General features: G+C 44.2%; 1 pseudogene across 1 annotated transcript; it reads left to right on the top strand.

Moving 5' to 3' along the window:
- Nucleotides 1–12,033: 12,033 nt before the first annotated feature.
- On the top strand, nucleotides 12,034–18,202 carry LOC310784859 (mitochondrial 2-oxodicarboxylate carrier pseudogene; annotated as a pseudogene). The gene is made up of 3 exons: nucleotides 12,034–12,253; nucleotides 13,136–13,266; nucleotides 17,315–18,202. The product of its transcript is annotated as a mitochondrial 2-oxodicarboxylate carrier pseudogene (transcript).
- Nucleotides 18,203–19,599: the final 1,397 nt, after the last annotated feature.

The following is a 19,599-nucleotide window of genomic DNA, read 5'->3' as shown; positions in this document are numbered from 1 at the left end:
TGACGTGATGTTTGATTTGTATAGAGTATGCCAATATGAAATCATGAGACTTCAACATGTTTCCTCAGAACAAGATGCATCAACAAGACTACGCAAACGCCCAACAGTTTGCTGCTGATGTCAAACTGATGTTGTCGAGACATGATTGTACGAATACAACCCACCTTCGGATGACGTCTTCATGGCAACACAACTGCAGGTATACTGTAGTTCCACCTATATTGTTAAACAAATATATATATATATATTTTTGCATTAATTATGTTCATCAACATTAAACAGCTAGGATTGTTTAAAAGAATGTGTTGTGCTTGCACTGCCAGGGTGTATTTGAGGCCCAATATTCGAAGCTTGTGTTGTGTGTGTGACTGGCCATTTAGTCGGGCCTCGCTCAGAGTTGGCACTATAATGCTCCGTTGCAGCGCAGTTGAGATAAATGTGCTAATCCATCGAAACCTCCTCCGCTGGAATGAATGATTTCCGGTCCAGACCGGACCAGACCAGACCAGACCAGACCAGCGGAGCATGACGTTTTGAATGCAGCGTTAGAAAACGTTCACCAGGGGAATAAGTTTATATTTGTTATGTAACATTACAAGCAGACATTAGAACAGTGAAAAGGCTCTGAATTGTGTTTTGAGACTGTCTATTTGACTGTTTCCTTCCAGTTATCTCTTTAATCATCTCTCTCTCTCTCTCTCTCCCTCTCTCACAGAAATCGCCCCCTGATGGCAAAAAGTATCCGCGAAATGAAATATTGCCCCTGGAAACGCTGGAGCAGGGATGAGTGTGCCCAAGGACTGAAACAAAGTAATTCCCAAATGAGGGTCTGATAAAGCAGGGTGCCGTGTCCAGAAGAAAGGAGAACGGAGGCTTCTGATCTATGAAACCCAACAATAGATCACTCAACACGAGGACACAGAAAGGGGTATATTTTATGTAGGTGTGACTTTGTTTTTTTACACTTTTTACTCTTTGACATGTCTCATTGATCCCTAAGTGGAGATGCTTGTGTAAGTTGTGCCAATAAAGGGCTGGTTAAAGGTTAAAGGTCAAAGGTCTCTGCACGGACACATTCAACCAAACCCGGACAGCTTAGTTTGGGGACAACAGTGACGTAACGTACTTCCTCCTTCTTTGCGGGCTATTCGAGAGGTTGATTGTCAGCTGCCGCAAGTCGCTTGTATTTGCAGATACCTGACAGTCTATGTGTAGACATATTTGAATGTGTCACATTAAAATGTGCATGATAAAAGGTCCAAATACCTTATGAAAGTGCCTTTGATAAGAGAAAGGAGCAATGAGCCGCTTGAGCGACGGTCAGCCCCGGCGCCAGACCAGATATCCAGAGCGGGCATGAGCCTGGGCACTATACCAATTAAGTATTTTGACAACGTCATGAAAGTTAAACTATTCGGCCGTGATCTCCCTGACTCCCCAGGAGAAAGATTTAAGAGGAAATTACAACAACAGTGCATTCCCATCCCCTTCTTAATAATATGACTAAAACACAAGGAGAAAATGGATATGTAGGAGCCTATGGGTTAGTCTTCATATGAGTTTGCCAGAAAACGGGCAGAATATGGTAATTGAAGTGTTCTATCTACACTAATCCTTCTCTTTGTCCACACAGCTCCCCTGAAAATGGCTATAGCCTATAAGCTAAATAACATAAGGCATATATTTAGGCTATTTATTTTATTTTTTTATTGAAAAGTAAAGTAGACTAGTTATAGCCTACATTATATTAACTCTTATAATAAATTAGACTCACGTGCATATGGGGGCAACACCTATAAACACAATGAATTTCCTACAGTTTTAGACCTATACATATTATCAGATGAAATAAATTTGAATCTAAAAATAAACCAAAAAATAACCGTATGTATTGCCGACTGCATGCTGCCATATAGATTGGCAGCGAACATCCGCGAGTTTCAAATTCCTCTCTTCAATTCTTGATGGATTTAATTAGTTTAAATTGCCATAATCTCGAGATTGATCATTTTGTAGGCGATACAGGTAGGCTAACTAACACAATACGCTATTTCTTACCTTTTTCTTCCATAAAAGCAAATGTTATTCCCATGTTATGAAGTGAGGTGACGAGAGACGCACTGTGCATCTGCGCGTCCTAATTGCAAATTAATTAATTCATCACGTAGGCCTATATGAGGGATCAGCCCAGCAGCATTTTGGTAAACAAACAGCATCACTGGGTGGCAACGGCAATGGAAAGCTATGGAGCCCAAGTGGCGCGAGGCGTGAGTGTCTGACTCTAGCCAGTTAACTCTGTTTACATTTTAAAAACTGCGTCAGTTCACACAACTTTAACACAACATGCATAATTATATTATAGCGACATCAAATTCTTGAGCTAACTTCTGCTCTCACTCAGAATGTCAAAATCTAAGCGATGTGATGTATAGTTTTTGAGATATTAACGTTTGTTTGGCACAACTCATTGCCTGCTCTGCCTGCTATTTGTGAATATTTTCTGAGGAGCTAAACTCAGTGGACTTTATGTTGTGATTGTTGTGTGTGATTATTCCTGAGGAGCTAAACTCAGTTGGCTATTAGTATTCTACTGTAGAGAAAGGAGGTATGTTATGTTTATTCCTTGTGTAGTCTCAGTCTTCTCCCCACCTGTTGTCCATGTTCCCTTGTTAGTCTGCCTTAATTCCTCCCACCTGTTGCCTATATGTGTCTCATTAGTCTGCCCCTTTACCTGAGTTCTCCCCACCAATCAGCTCTCCCGTTTTTCCCTCTGTAGTGGGGTGCCTGGACACTCAGTCATTTCAAATTGATGCAAAAGTTTCATTTTCAGTGCTAATTTGTAGGTAAGGGTCTATCGAACAATTTTGGTTCGAGTGTCAAGAAATCAGATTAAAAAAGGGGAGGGGTTTGCCCATTTTCCAAAATGGCCACCATCGAAATCATGATTTTTTTTTAAAAGCTCATAATTTTCCACACAATTGCTGTGTAATAATATTTTGAATGCTATTTTAGGTCAATACTGTGTGAGGAATCAACTGGAGTTGAAATATTGATGTTTTCAATAGTCTGGTATGCCAAACATCAAAGATGGCTGCCATTTTCCGCCTCCCCCACCCCAAATTACGCTTCATAAATTCTATCATGGTATTCTTGGTGCCTATACTAGTTTTTACTAGGAGTAAGTGAATAAAATGTTTGGAGTATATCTTATAGGATATTTCAGACAAATGAGACAATAATTAAGCGGAGAACCAGAGCTAAGAGTGAAAATATGATACCCCACTCCCATATTTTACGGTATTTTGTTTTTGTATGCACTTTCAATTTATTATATTGCTTAGCTTCAAGCGTTGTTTTGCACCACCCACCTCCCCAGTCCGCCACCAACGAGTCGTGACTCCTGATCCCCCACGGGGGGGGGGATCTCCTAGCATCTGCATAGGCTAGGAGATCCCCCCCCCCCGTGGGGGATCAGGAGTCACGACTCGTTGGTGGCGGACTGGGGAGGTGGGTGGGGCAAAACAACGCTTCGGAGGACGGCTTCAGGGGAGATGGACTGCCGTGAAGCTAGCTGCTGCTATGATCGGCCAGAGAGAGAGAGGTGACGTAGAACCCTTGCTATATATATGAGAATTAACTGACGTCATATCTGACATCATTACAGACGTCATACTAAGACTTTGACTGACCACGTCATACTAGAACTTGACTGACGTCAGGAGGTGATCGGATTAGATTATGCACGAATGGCCTTCTGCTTGAAATTTGGTCTGGAGACCTCACTTCAATCATGAGAGGCCAGTTGGTAGGATTTAACAAACTTTATTAAGCAAAATGGCATGCATGGCAAATACTTTGGCGCATGACTCCATTAGCCAGTGGCGCTGCTCTTGAGGCAAGAGGAGGGCATCTGCATAGGCTAGGAGATCCCCCAAAAGGAAGATCTGATTACCGGAGGTTAATTGAGATCTGCGGGCACCGGTAGTTGATTGTACTTTTCTGGCCTTCGACCTTTTAGCGACTTACAGCTATTTGCGGCTGGCGCTCCCATCTCGGTCGGGCCTTCGATCTTGGTACATTAGTAGTTGATTGTACTTTTCTGGCCTTCGACCTTTTTAGCGACTTACAGCTACTTGCGGCTGGCGCTTCCCAACTCGGTCGTGCCTTCGATCTTGATCCCCCCGATCTGCGGGCACCGGTAGTTTGACTGTACTTTTCTGGCCTTCGACCTTTAGCGACTTACAGCTATTTGCGGCTGGCGCTTCCCAACTCGGTCGGGCCTACGATCTTGGTACATTAACGTTTAACTTGCCGCTTCCCAGCTTGGCCTACTTGGCCGCCTTAATTGGCACCTCACGATTTAACTTGCCGATTCCCGGCTTGGCCTACTTGGCCGCCTTGGCACCTCGCCTTTACCTAACTTGGCGCTTCCCAGCTTGGCCTACTTGGCAGCCTTGGCACCTCATTTAGCTTGGCCCCCGACTTGGCGCGCGCCGCTCAACTTGGCCTTCTGACTGACCCTGACTCTCTCTCTTGGCTCTCTCTCTTTCCTCTCTTCCCCCCAAAAATGAACCAGGAGATTTACTGTGCCTTACTGGGCGCCGTGCTTTTCGGGGAGCCACCACCAACGAGACATTTTTTTTTTTTTTTTTTTTGGCACGGAAGTCCGGGACACTGTTCGTTGCCATGCTCGCCGATTAACTCATTCATGGCCAGTTTAGGACTGCCAATATTTAGCACAGGCCAAAGATTTTCATAATTGTTGGTCATCTTTCAAGACCCACAGTAAATTATCTATTAGCAGCAAAATGATTTGCAATACCTCAAAATGAAGATGTACGTCTCTGGGTTCACCAGGAAAAAAAAAGTGAGCTTTTAGCATGTTCTGTACTCTACTTATAGCCATTTATATACACCCTGTTTTCACCCAAAAGGTCTCCCTGAGAAAATAAACAGGAGAAAAGGCAATTTTTGTAAAGGGCCCAATCTCAGGCAGAACTCGCTCTCAATTCTTTTATTTTGAACTGTATTGACATCAGACATGTAAATATTATTCGTTATGAGACAAATGACAAAAAAAAATATATATATATATATATATATACACATGAAGTGCTTTTTTTTTACATTCAACAATACAGTTTACTCGGTGTGAGTGAGTGTGCAGACAGACACACAGACAGACAGACAGACAGACAGACAGACAGACACACCGACAGACAGACAGACACACAGACACACACACACACACACACACACACACATGATCGCCCTTTTATCTTCGTTGCGTGATTTCTAACCCCACATAGGATAAGCAATAACCATGCCCTGTGGCGCCGGGATTGGCCAGGAGCAACACTGGAGGGCACGCAGCCCAGCGATTTCATGAACCAACTGAATAGCTCTTGTCCTCACCGCCCTCTGGAGTCTGGATTACCCGTCAAACTGATCGATCATTTCCTCATTCCTCCGATGATCAAACACATCTCTCTGGATTACTTTCTCCCGTTTTCTCCCGGCTGGCACAGAGGAAGGCGACCAGCTCGTGCAGCGCGCCGAGGGGCGTTTCAATGGCGTTTCTCCTGTCTGCACAAGGAAGCGTTTATCCGTTTTCTGATTTTCCTCCTGCTCAATTTCAAAACAACAGCTGCGGTATGTGTTTGTTCACGTGTTGTCTTAGATGCTAGGGACCTGATACTATGTCACAGGCTGGGGAAGTGTTTGAACTCCGCGCTGCAGTAATAAAAACAAAAACACGTCTTTGGCGTGGATGGCTATTTCTGATAACACGTCAAAGACGTCTTTGGCGGTGAATGAGTTAAGGGAGGAGGGTTCTTTGGGCCACCGGTATGGCTGCCCGCTCCGGGCGGATGTAGCTGGAGAATACTGATAAAGACCGGCGGCCCATTTGCTGGAGGGAGGCGGAGGACACTCCTTGCACGGCGGCTGAGGTGGCCGCCCCGATCCCGAAGGAGTGGCTGGAGTATAGTTCTTCGTCGGGAGGTTGCAATTCTGGAGCGTCCGCTTGAGGTGCAGGATGAACCAGGATCTTGACGTGTGGTGACGAGGTGCGATGAGGAACAGGGGAGCTGGGGGCCAGTCTGAGGCCTGAGCCTGATGTAGCGAGCCATAGGGAGTAGATTGTTTCCAGGAGTTAGGATGACTTAGGGGTTGGTGACTTAGTGACTTAGGGGTAGGTGACTTAGTGACTTATGGCTTGCGCTTCCCAACTTGGCGCTGGACTTGGATGACTTAGGGGTTGGTGACTTAGTGACTTAGGGGTTCCCAACTTGGCCTCGGTGACTTAGTGACTTCCCAACTTGGCGCTGGACTTGGATGACTTAGGGGTTGGTGACTTAGTGACTTAGGGGATGACTTAGGGGTTGGTGACTTAGTGGCTTAGGGGTTCCCAACTTGGCCTGGGTGACTTAGTGACTTGACTTGGCGCTGGACTTGCATGACTTAGTGGTTTGTATGGTGAACCGAATTGTGCGATGAGGAGTCCGGAATCCGAATCCGGATCTTCCCCCGGTGACTTAGTGACTTAGGGGTTCCCAACTTGGCCTGGGTGACTTAGTGACTTGACTTGGCGCTGGACTTGGGTGACTTAGGGGTTTGTATGGTGAACCGAATTGAACGATGAGGAGTCCGGAATCCGAATCCGGAGCAGTCATCACATGATGAGATTGATGAGCTGAAAATAAATATGACACATGGACAGGATCGCTAGGTGGAGAGGCAGACATGATTCACCCGATGCGAAATTCTTATAATAATAGCTTCAACACTTTTCAGCCCTTTCAAGGACAAATTATTTCAAGATTACATGCCAATAATTCATGGGAATGCAAGCATTATTAGTAGCTATTTGCATGAAAAAGATACGGTGACGGCCGGTGATGATGTCATCAGATAGCGACCATCTTTTTCCCCCCAACGGGATCTCCTAGCCTATGCAGATGCCCTCCTCTTGCCTCAAGAGCAGCGCCACTGGCTAGAGTTGGGAAGCGCCAGCCGCAAGTAGCTGTAAGTCGCTAAAAAGGTTGAAGGCCAGAAAAGTACAATCAACTACTAATGTACCAAGATCGAAGGCCCGACCGAGTTGGGAGCGCCAGCCGCAAATAGCTGTAAGTCGCTAAAAGGTCGAAGGCCAGAAAAGTACAATCAACTACCGGTGCCCGCAGATCTCAATCAACCTCTGGTAATCAGATCTTCCTTTTGGGGGATCTCCTAGCCTATGCAGATGCCCTCCTCTTGCCTCAAGAGCAGCGCCACTGGCTAATGGAGTCATGCGCCAAAGTATTTGCCATGCATGCCATTTTGCTTAATAAAGTTTGTTAAATCCTACCAACTGGCCTCTCATGATTGAAGTGAGGTCTCCAGACCAAATTTTAAGCAGAAGGCCATTCGTGCATAATCTAATTCGATCACCCCCTGATGTCAGTCAAGTTCTAGTATGACGTGGTCAGTCAAAGTCTTAGTATGACGTCTGTAATGATGTCAGATATGACGTCAGTTAATTCTCATATATATAGCAAGGGTTCTACGTCACCTCTCTCTCTCTGGCCGATCATAGCAGCAGCTAGCTTCACGGCAGTCCATCTCCCCTGAAGCCGTCCTCCGAAGCGTTGTTTTGCCCCACCCACCTCCCCAGTCCGCCACCAACGAGTCGTGACTCCTGATCCCCCATGGGGGGGGATCTCCTAGCCTATGCAGATGCCCTCCTCTTGCCTCAAGAGCAGCGCCACTGGCTAATGGAGTCATGCGCCAAAGTATTTGCCATGCATGCCGATTGCTAAATAAAGTTTGTTAAATCCTACCAACTGGCCTCTCATGATTGAAATACAGATATAGTAATATAATATAATATAATAGTGTATACGGAACAAAATATAACCTGGCAATTTTTTTCTATAAAAATAAGTATCAAATACATTTTCTCACTTGGACATATACATGATATATACACTCAAATCAAATACTGTAAATACAGTCTGCAATCGGCAAAATGCATTGGAATGTGTCAAACAACACAAAAAATAAAGGGGGGATATAATAGACCCTTTTCACGGCGGGCATTTTGTGTTGAAAATGCAGAATAAACACAGGTGGAAGCAAAACACTAATGAGGGTTTCCAAATTCCAATCATGGGAGTTGGAAACCCTCATTAGTGTTTTGCTTGCACCTGTGTTTACCCTGCCTTTTCGACACAAAATGGCCCCCGTGAGAAGGGTCTTTTTTTTTGGTCAAGAGTGTCACGTGACAGTGGGGGCATGGTGGTGCAGTGGTAAGCGCGTCGCCTCACAGCTAGAAGGTCCTGGGTTTGATTCCCACCTGGGACGCTGTGAGCGCTGAAGGAGTGCGTGCCCGTCCGCATGTCCTCGAGTGGCTGCCGCCCGGGTGGGGTCGTCAAAAGGGCCTTTCTGTGTGGAGTTTGCATGTCCTCCCTATGCCCCCTGGGGGTTTCCTTCATATAGTAACCCCACACCAAAACATGCAATATCCTGGTCGCTGATGTGGTGCCTCCTCTAGTCGTTAGGGGCACCTGTTCGGAGGGAGGGGAACTTGTTGGAATAGCGTGATCCTCCCACGTGCTATGTCCTACCGGTGAAGCTTCCCCTGTCAGGTGAAAAGAAGCGGCTGGCTACTGCCCATGTCTCGGAGGAAGCATGGAGCCAGTTTCGGCTCTCCCCAGATTGGCAGAGGGTGGAGCAACAACCAGGATAAATAAATTAAAATTAGCACTAATGGGGGATAAAAATGGGATAAAAAAAAGCAGGAAAAAAAAAGAGTGTCACGTGACTGTTCAGCTCCCAGCGCCCCGCCCATCCTGCTACCTGATTGGTCGAGGATGAGACGTCAATAATTTCACCTAGTGTCCTCTAGTAAGAGAGTGGCGTCAGCGGAGGACCAAAATGCGAGACTCATTAGCCAATGAACAGCCAGGAATGGGTCTCGCGCTACTTTTGCATGCTAAAACAAAGCTGATAATGTACAATTTGATTCAAGGGATGAAAAACCCTTTCAAAGTACAACACAAACTGTCTATTTTGCTGCAACTCAACAGTGCTGCTTTTTTTTACTCAAGAGTTCCACTTTCTACTTCCTGGAAAAAAAACTGGTCCATTGGAGTGAATGGAGATGTCGGAACTCTTCTATTATACGGCTCTGATTTCACCGTCAAGTTTGAATCTTGTTTCATCTGGTTTCAGTCAGTGCAGTTATTACTCAGTCGACTCTACACGATACAGTGCACAGATGGATCTTCTCACAAGCAAGGTAATGCTAGCACATTTGATGGTTACATAACTTACAAAGCTACGAAATGTTTTCCGAGTTATATTTGGAGGAAACATTTAACACAAGAACGTACTTCAGTAAGTGGGCAAATTTCAACCACTTCAACAACAGCAAAGCTGGCTAGCTACATTGGAACATAACGCTAGCTACCGCAAAGTCTTACACTCAATTAAATCAGTTGACACGGAAAATCTGGATTCAAACATTTCCAACATTGCCAGATTCGATGTTGCTACCCAATTTTGTAGCTCCAAGCGTTTGTAAAAAGAGAGAAAAAAAAGCTAACGTTAGCATGCATGTAACGCTACAACTTGCTAGTTAACGTTAATTTGCTAGCAGTAGCTAACTGCTAATTAACGTTAACTAGCAAGTTGTACGTGCATGCTAACGTTAGCTTTTTTTTCTTTTTGTGTGTGTAATGTGAGCCATGTCTTCACGCTATTATCAGTTGCTTTGCATTTCGTTGCTGTTTGTTGCTAACTGAACTCACTGGTTACAGTGAGGCAGCAATATTGTTTTGACAGCAGCATCTTGGCCGAGTGAAAATGTATTGATAATGATCGCTTATATGTCTTTATTTTTGTTCATCTCTGATAGAAACGGAATCGTCAGAGCAAGAGCATTGCTCGGAACTCCACACAGCGTGGCACGGTACAGTCACACTTGCAGCATCCTCATCAAATTTACTATGTGAACGAGTATTGAAAAGCAGCCAAACTATTGAATGGTCATCGCCTTCTCTAATTGATCTATAATTAATCAAGTTTAGTTATGGAGGCTTTTAACAAACATTGTCAGACACAATTAATTGATGTATTTCTCCTCACAGTCGGCAGATATCAGACGGAGGCTCTCCACTGATCTTGTAGCTTTGACTGCAGGGATGCAGGCCCTCACACCAGGGAGTGTCACCCCTTGCGCTGCAGAAACGGGCTACACTGTTCAGCACCTGCACTGGCCCCCCACCTCCATGGACCCTACTTTTCTGGTTCCTCTGCCTCCTCTCCTTTGTCACAAGACTCGGGCTACACCTCCAGCAGGTTAGTTGTTTGATATTTAAACCCAACACATTCAAAACTCAAATTCAGGTATTTGAGTCAGAGATGGGTACCTTCACTTCTCCATACTGTACCTGTACATAATTGCATCACAGTTTACAACATTTCACACATCATGTCTGTCCCCATTGAGCGGTGTCAAAACAAATAAAAGTAATTCAACATAACTGCACACAATCGATTCCTGGGATGAAGACCTGGTTTATTGTTTAAATCACTTTACCTTCTATAGAAACAACTACAGTATATAGCATAATGCTGAATGAATTATTTCCTATGGTATGCAGTAGGTGGGAGCAAAACCACACATTTAGCAGTAAGGCTTTGTCTAAAAACATCTGCAAGTTGTTTGACTGGTACACAGATTTTACACTGTGCCATCCTTTTTATGGATATGGTAAATTTGATATTATTTACAGTTGGGTCCATATATATATTTGGACATTGGACACAATCATCATCATTGTTGGCTCTGTACACCACAATGGACTTGAAATGAAACAATCAAAATGTCCTGTAACTGCAGACTCCCAGCTTTAATTTGAGGGGATCAAAATCAGGTGTAGGAATTACATGACATCTTAACTCATTGAGTGCCAGCCACTTTTGGAGAACGGACGCTCCCAGTGCCAGAGTTTCAGAGCGTTTTCAGTGATTTCTCGAGGCCCACAGAATATTGTGTGATATTACTATGTAAACACCGAACACGCACAAAGAACGATGAGACTCTCTTCTATCATCTGCAAAAAAAAGTTTATTGATACCATTTTCCGTTCTTTAGTTATGAGCCGGAGAAGATAGGCTGTTTTGAGCAAAAAGACAGGTTTCAAATTATAAGCTGAGATATTCAGCCTTTTGTGAAATGAAGCATTTCAAGCACATTCACTGACTGGCCCTTCGGCGTCGGGTGCTGCCTTTCTGGCGGGTAATCGTGTGGAGAAACTATATGCAGACAGACAGACAGAGGCAGAGGAGCTCAGTTGTGGGCGCGGATTGACTGCGGTTCGCAGACAACGTCAGCTGCAGACAGAGCAATCTATATGGCTCTGGCTGCAGCATGCATCGGTTTCTCTTTGATCACGGCTTTTTCCTCCTGTTTTCTGGACGTTTCTGTAGAGCACTGTCGCCACCTAATGAGTCCGTAAAATAGGTTATACACCTTCAATAGCTCCCATATTTGTACAGGAGATGCCTGAGGCTTTGATCCACGTCCCACCATCAAAAAACGCAATTGACGAACATACTCATCCTTGGCACTCTACGTTACTAAACGAAATGACGAACATACTCGTCCATGGCACTCAATGAGTTAAGGGATCAAATGATTTCTGAAGCATTTGGCTGAATATGAGCAGATAACATTGCCCGGAACACTTCAGATTGTTATGTTATGTTTCATGTCATGTTATTATGCATGTTTATTTAGGCTACATTTTGTAACATGCTTATATGCTAAAATGTGTCAATTACATTATAAATCTGCTATTGGGCAGAATAGATAAGTTGAACTTTGCATTGATACAAAATTAAAGGGATGACTTCAGACTCATACTGAATTACTTCCCCAACAATTTTTTCTTGCAATCCATATCTTGCATAATTTCCTATTGATAATTACTCTTCACTCTGTTTAGGAGTGTCACATGTGACGATAGCGATGTGACAGCGAAGCCGATGTCCAACAATGAGATGAGGCAGATCGGTATGGACATGATGCAGGTGCCTGCCGACAAGCTGCGGAAGGTGGTGGCAATCATTGAGGCCCGGGAGAGTCCTGTGCAAATTAGCCCGGAGGAGATTGAGGTGGACCTTTCCAAGTTTCAGCCCTCTACACTGAGGGAGATGCAGAGGTGCATTATGAGGTGTCTGAGGAAACACTGCAAGAGTGCTCGCAGTAAGTGCAATTCCCTCCCGTTCCCTTAATGCGTTGCTTGTCAGCTATATTTAGCTAGACATATTCTCTGTGAAGCCCTCTGAGACATGCTTGTGAATTAGGGCTATACAAATAAACTTGACTTGCTCTTTCGACAAATGCATCTTTTTTAGATTGAGAGTTTCATGAAATACATATTTTCTTTACTTGGGATTGAAGTTTGCCATTTTTCTTTGTCCCACAGAAAAAACATCCCATCCCAACCGGAACATTTATAAAAACTCCTTTATCCCCTGTGCCATACGGTCATTAAATAAATTAATTGTCCTGTGTTCTGTCACTGCTGCGCTATGTACTATTTTAGGTAGGTAGGTATATGACAGGTATTTTAGGTAGGTAGGAACTAGCCATTTTAGTTAGGTGTTGTATTTGTAATATTTTAGGTAGGTAGGTATATGACTGGTATCTTAGATAGGTAGGAAGCCATTTTTAGTTAAGTGTTTGTATTTGTAATCGTATGCTTATTTGCACCATCTATGTCTTAACTTGTACATGTGTGTTTTATGTTCTATGTCTTTACGTTTTATGGTGTGCTGACTGTGCACAATGTGTCAATATGGGAAGAGAAGCCAAAGAAGAATTTCCACCATGGTGGACAATAAAGTATCATATCAAAGAACTATGAGGAGGCCTTGCGCCTGTACCAGCATGCTGTAGAGTACTTTCTACATGCCATCAAATGTGAGTACTACAGCTTTACACTCAGTACACAGTGCCATATTAAACATATAACATGCATTGCAGCATACAGTATGAACACAAACTGGCTTCTCCAGTAACATCCATAGGATCTGCTGTCACTTGATGTCACAGCATCCCTCTGTTGTCATGTCTTCTCTCCAGATGAGGCACACAGTGACAAGGCGAAGGAGAGCATACGAGGGGAGTGCATACAGTATCTGGACAGAGCGGAGAAGCTCAAGGACTACTTGAAGAACAAAGACAAGCAGGGCAAGAAACCCGTCAAGGAGGCTGTGATCATGTACAGCCACATGATCACTAAAACTCACTAATACCAAACTCCAAGGGGGAAAATGCAGTCTCATCGGGGGTGCACACTCGATGTCTGTTTTCTGACTTCGTTTTAACCATAACATAACTGGAATCAATGGGCTACATGCACAACTCCACTACTTCCTGAAATTAGTACAGCTTCTTTATGTCCTGTCATCACTATTGGATGAACTGATTAATGTTAGGTGTGCTGCAGTCACAACAATGATCAGGCACACCTGCTTAATCAGTTCTCTGTTGTTTTTCCTGGAGGCCTGAAAGTGGCTTGATTGCCCAAACTGTTTCACCTGAACACTGGAGCTCAAAGTGGACCAAACCAAGCTGGAAGCTGGTAAACAGCATTAAAACAAAGTCAAAAGGGACACTGAACATTACTTTTATAGTAATTGTGAACATTCTTAATCATACTATTGTTTAGTGGAGGCGATGGCCTAAGAAAATGCAGACAAAAAGTTATACATTTGAATTGCATTATTATGGTTTATCCCATGTGGGTGGAGTAATGGGCGGAGCTAAGGTGTATAAAAGAGAGGTTTCAGCACTTGCCCAAATTCTTTCTGTCCTGCTGCTGAGTTGCTGAGAGGAGCTCAAACACCCTGATTTAAAGGCAACACGGTGTTTGCCTCTGTACATTGTCACTTTTGGATGTTGGGAGAAATAAATATCCTGCACCTTGTCTGACTGTGTGCGTGCCATCCTTCCTACTGTACTCATGGTTTAAATTCAGTGTCAACGGTTTACACTATCTTCACTTAAGACATAGGTGTGACAGAGGCACAGAGCAATGGCAAGTATGCTGTCACTCTCCTGCTCTATTTTTGTTGGTTTGTTTATTTGTTATTTGTATTACTATTTTATCAGTAATGCAGAAATAAATACGCGTGTGAAATGACTATGTATTTCCCATTTTCGTTGTACAGGAATATCCCCAGGGCCCTCAAGACAGCCCTACCAATAGAACATTGTCTCTGTATAGAAAATAATGTTACTAATCATAGTGTGTAGGAATATTTCAAACATAAAACATATAAATACTTACTGATAGATAGATAAAGTTAAAATTAAATAAATAACATTAAGCATACCAAAGAAGAAAAAGGGGACAGATGGGAAGGGGGAATTAGTCAGAGGGCAAGGATTGTAAGCAATTAAAGTAATCTATGAAATAATTCCATTTATGAAAGAATTGAGCAAAGCTGCCTTTCACTGAGAATCTTATCTTTTCTCATTTAAGAAAATACATGATGACATCGCCTAAAGTCACAAAGACAAAGATGGAGCCTTAATATGAGATTTACAAAGTAAAGTACAGCATCTTGCCAAAAGAGAGGTAAAGGCTGTGACTGTGTGAATAATTAATTTGAGAGGAATCAAAGGAGACCCCAAATATCCCTATGAAGGGGTCCACCTTCATATCAATTCCCAGAACCCCCCCCCAAAAAACAAACAAACAAAACAAAAACAAAACAACAGCAGAAAAACAGAAAACATCGGACAGTGTGCCCTCTGACACCTATCACATAGTGAGACAGAAGGATAAATATTATGTTACCTATGCTTGGAATAATGGAGACGGTGAACAATTTTAAATTGGATCAGCTGGTGTCTGCTATTAATTGAGCAGAGTTGAACCACATGGGCTTTGAGGGGTGAAGCCAGCGCCCATTAAAACGGTGAGCTTCATCTCAACAGCTGCTCAATCTGGCTGTCCAGCTGTTTGAGCTAGCTTAGCTTAACTAGCAAGCTACCATCATACAGTATCTAACGGTATGGTTCGCTGTCTGGTGACCGGAAGCAGTACATTAATGTTACACTCACTCCCACTGATGACACATTCCAAAGCAAAGTGAGCATGTTTTAATGTGATCTATTTTTGTACTATATTGGTATTTATTAGGTATATTTGGGTGTGTATATATTTATAAAGATATGGTTTTATGTAAATATTCTCTATTTTGTGGTTTATGTGTGAAAGTGACCTGTGTATTTTGGTATGTGCGAGCAAGGCAATTGTCTGCTCACCCTATGAAGGACTTAGTTGTGTTTAGCTGTGAATGCTTGCAGGTGTTGGTGTAATCTGTACGACGGTGCTTTCAAATACATGTTTGACATGTTGGAATGTCATCCTGGACTCTGCTCCTCATTCGGTCCCCCCCCCCCCCCCCCCCCTGTACGTTTTTTCCAGCAAGTCTTAAACAACCCTGTTCGACAATATACAATCCAAGGATCTTACATCCCAGCATACCGTCAGGGCGGTATGGGTTTCCATAATGGACCCTGTGAGTGTGTCAGTGCAAGCCCTGCACTTATGGGTAATGAATGTAGATCAAATTATAATGAACTGTATGAATACCAAATTCTCCATAGTCAAACCCCCTCCCCAAGGAACAGATCCCAAACATTGCTTACCAAAAGTGATTTTTTTTTTTTTTTACATTTTGGTATATTTCACCTCCATAAAGGAGCACACATTTATGTAACAGAATAGTAAAGAAATTAAGGAAATAAGGAGTAGCAAAAGTACAAAAAATCCCTCAAAGGGCACATCTAAAAACTGGCGTAATAGAACGTCCAAGGAAACACGCATGTTGTTTACTGAAGGATGGCATCAAAGTCCACCGCTTCCTGGGCTGGGGGAGCGGTGGGTGAACACCTGAGCTGCTCCAGCCTTGTGAAAGCTGATAGAGCTGCCCGGGCTATGCCATCCCTGTACCTCTTGGTCATCCTTTTTAGGGCCACCTGTTTGGCCTCTGGCCATCTGCTTTGATCAGCAGTCTTTATCTGGTCCTCTAGAATTCTCAGTTTTCTGGAAGACAAAGTGTCCTCCTTGCCGGACTTCATCCTGGAGAGGATGGCATATCTCTCCATTTGAAGATATTTTGTTAACAACTTGCACAACCGTGCAAATGGACTCTGCACATTCTGTGAAGCCTGTGGTAAGGACATCCTAAGAGGCGGGACAAAAAGCCGGAGTTAGACCCTAAAGGTCAGTCAAATAGTAGTAACCTCTCTGTCAGTGGTGTGACAGAGCTCACACTAACACACCCAAAAAGGTAGAGATAAAAAAAATCGGATGAAACCGATAAGGCCAGTAAGTTGTGACATGAGAAGAAAGGATGCATGCTAGTCAGTATTGACTCCATCCAAAACTATGAAAGAGGAGAGAAGAGAGACCACACCCAAGTTTCAAGAGACCGACAGTGAGACCCCATAGACCAAATCTACCCTTATCTATTAAACTAAACTATCCATAATGTCACCCTCAGGTTATTGTCTCAAGCATACACTGTCAAATGTGTCTAAGATTTTAGAGCAGGTTCCTCAGTTGTGATACCGGTGTGTCTTCGTCTGTTTCTGCCTTAAAATCACAAGACAGACTCAAACACGCCAGGCCCATCAATGTTGATCAAACATGATGGCCTGCTCTATGTCCAATTAATGCCTCTAAAAAGTCGGCCTAGACCCTATTAACTCATTGAGTGCCAGCCATTTCTGGAAAACGGATGCTCCCAGTGCCAGCCCTTTCAGAGCGTTTTCAGTGATTTCTCAAGACCCACAGAATATTGTGTGATATTATAATGTAAACACCGAACACGCCCAAAGAACGATGAGACTCTTGTATCATCAGCAAAAAAAAGTTTATTGATATCATTTTCCGTTCTTTAGTTATCAGCAGTAGAAGATAGGTTGATTTCACCAAAAACAGACGTTTCAAACTAGAAGCTGAGATAATGAGCCTTTTGTGAAATGAAGCATTTCAAGCACATCACTGACTCTGAAGCTAATATTTTCTGATGTAGTGATGTGGTGTAGTTGTGTGGTGCCCTGTGTGCCCCACCCCCCTCAACTGAAAACTCCTCCTCCATGGGAGTGTCTCTGTTGGCTCTGCTCGAATCTCTGCTACCTGCGTCAGGCGACGAATCTCTGCATGGAGCTGGGATAAACTCATCCCCACACTAACACACAGCTTGCATGCTGGAGCTGCTTGAAAAAAACTAAAAGCTACAGAGTTTACTACGGGAAGCATCCCATCAGATCATTGCCGGTGGCTCAGCTGGTCTGGTGGAGATTTGCCTAATGCATCCCCTGGATGTGGTGAAGACAAGGTTCCAGATCCAGAGGGGAACCAGTGACCCCAACAGCTACAAGAACCTGAGGGATTGCTTCCGGACCATCTTCCGCAATGAGGGCATCCCTGGCTTCTATAAGGGAATCCTTCCTCCAATTGTGGCAGAGACACCAAAGAGAGCAGTCAAGTTTTTCACCTTTTTCACCACCTTCTTTTACAAGAAGCTGCTGAATCTCACCCCTTTGTCTCCTGGTGTGGCACTGTCTGTAGCAGGGCTGGGCGCAGGCTTGACCGAGGCTGTGGTCGTCAATCCATTTGAAGTGGTGAAAGTCAGTCTCCAGGCCACAGAGATTCCTTCAAAGAGCAAAACCCTCCTCATTTGCCCAAGCAAGACGCATCATTACATCTGATGGCTTTGGATGGAGAGGTCTGAATAAAGGGTTGACTTCAACGCTGGGACGCCATGGTGTTTTCAACATGATCTACTTTGGCTTCTACTTCAACGTCAAGGATGCCATTCCTTCCAGGCCAGATCCTACACTTGAGTTCCTGAGGAAGTTCACCATCGGCCTGGTATCAGCAGCATCTCCTCCTGTGTGAACATTCCCTTCGACGTGGCCAAGAGCCGCATCCAAGGCCCCCAGCCGGTACCGGGAGAGATCAAGTACCGCACCTGCTTCCAGACCATGGCCCTGGTGTACCGGGAGGAGGGGTACTTGGCACTCTACAAGGGTTTGGTGCCCAAGATAATGAGACTTGGACCAGGTGGGGCAGTCATGCTGCTGGTCTATGAATATGTGTCCGGATGGCTGAATAGGAACTGGTAAAAAGGTTGAGAAAGGAAACCCACCAGAGTGCCTTATGGATCTTACCTCAATCCTAACACCCTCCACTGATCCCACTAAGTCAGTTTATCAGGGATGAAGAAAATGATTTTACATATTTTTTTAATTATACAACAGGTTCTTAACTCATTGAGTGCCAGCCACTTTTGGAGAACGGATGCTCCCAGTGCCAGAGTTTTCAGAGCGTTTTCAGTGATTTCTCGAGGCCCACAGAATATTGTGTGATATTACTATGTAAACACCGAACACGCACAAGAACGAGCTGGCTCTATTGTATCATCAGCAAAAAAAAGTTTATTGATACCATTTTCCGTTCTTTAGTTATGAGCCGGAGAAGATAGGTTGTTTTCAGCGTTTTCAGGCTTTTCAAATTATTAGCTGAGATAATCCGCCTTTTGTGAAATGCAGCATTTCAAGCACATTCACTGAGTCTGAAGATAATATTTTCTGATGTAGTGACGTAGTTGTTGTGTGATGCCCTGCGTGCCCCACCCCCCTCCCCCCCTCCCCCCGTAAACTCCTCCCCACACTGCACACAGCCTCACGCAACCATTATATTTTCGGAGTGCTGCGTTTGTGTGCTGCTGTCGGCTCTCAGCGCCACAGCAGGGAAGAGCCAACCCGGATTGCTGAATGGTTTGGCGTCAGGGGCTGCTTTTCTGGCTGCTAATCGGGTGGAGAAACTATACAGACAGACAGACAGACAGACAGGGACAGAGGGGCTCAGTTGTGAGCGCGGATTGACTCCTGTTCGGAGCCAATGTCAGCTCCCGCGACAGAGCAAATGGCTCTGGGAGCATGCCTCGGTTTGTCTTTGATCCACTGCTTTTAGGCTGTTTCTCGGACCTGTCTCTAATCTGGACTGCACCGAGCAAGCACTGTCGCCACCTAATGAGTCCGTAAAATAGGTTATACACCTTCAATACCTACAATAATTGGACAGGAGATGCAGGGGGCTTTGATCGATGCCCCACCGTCAAAAAACGCATTGGACGTCTTTCGACGTCCATGGCACTCTACGTCACTATTTAATTGGACGTCCTTCGACGTCCATGGCACTCAATGAGTTAATAGCTTGTGAACACAAGTTTTGCATGGAAATATTTTTTTTAATGAAGTAAAATGCTGGCGTTGTTTACATGCCAGTCATGTTACTTGACAGTCACGACAGGCACGTTGAGAAGAGATCATCAGTACATTGAATTAAGTGCACAGTACATTGCACAGTACATTGAATTAAGATGACACTCACTACATATGCTGACCACACCTCTGCTGGCTCATCCATCTCCATCAAACATTACACACACACACACACACACACACACACCACATTGCGCACACACACACACACACACCGCACACAGTAAAGGAGGAGC

The sequence above is a fragment of the Poromitra crassiceps genome (assembly GCF_964638095.1).
Source record: "Poromitra crassiceps genome assembly, chromosome: 11".
Lineage (NCBI taxonomy): Eukaryota > Metazoa > Chordata > Actinopteri > Beryciformes > Melamphaidae > Poromitra > Poromitra crassiceps.
Note: the sequence above shows the minus strand (reverse complement) of the source record. Positions and strands in the feature narration are given on the sequence as shown.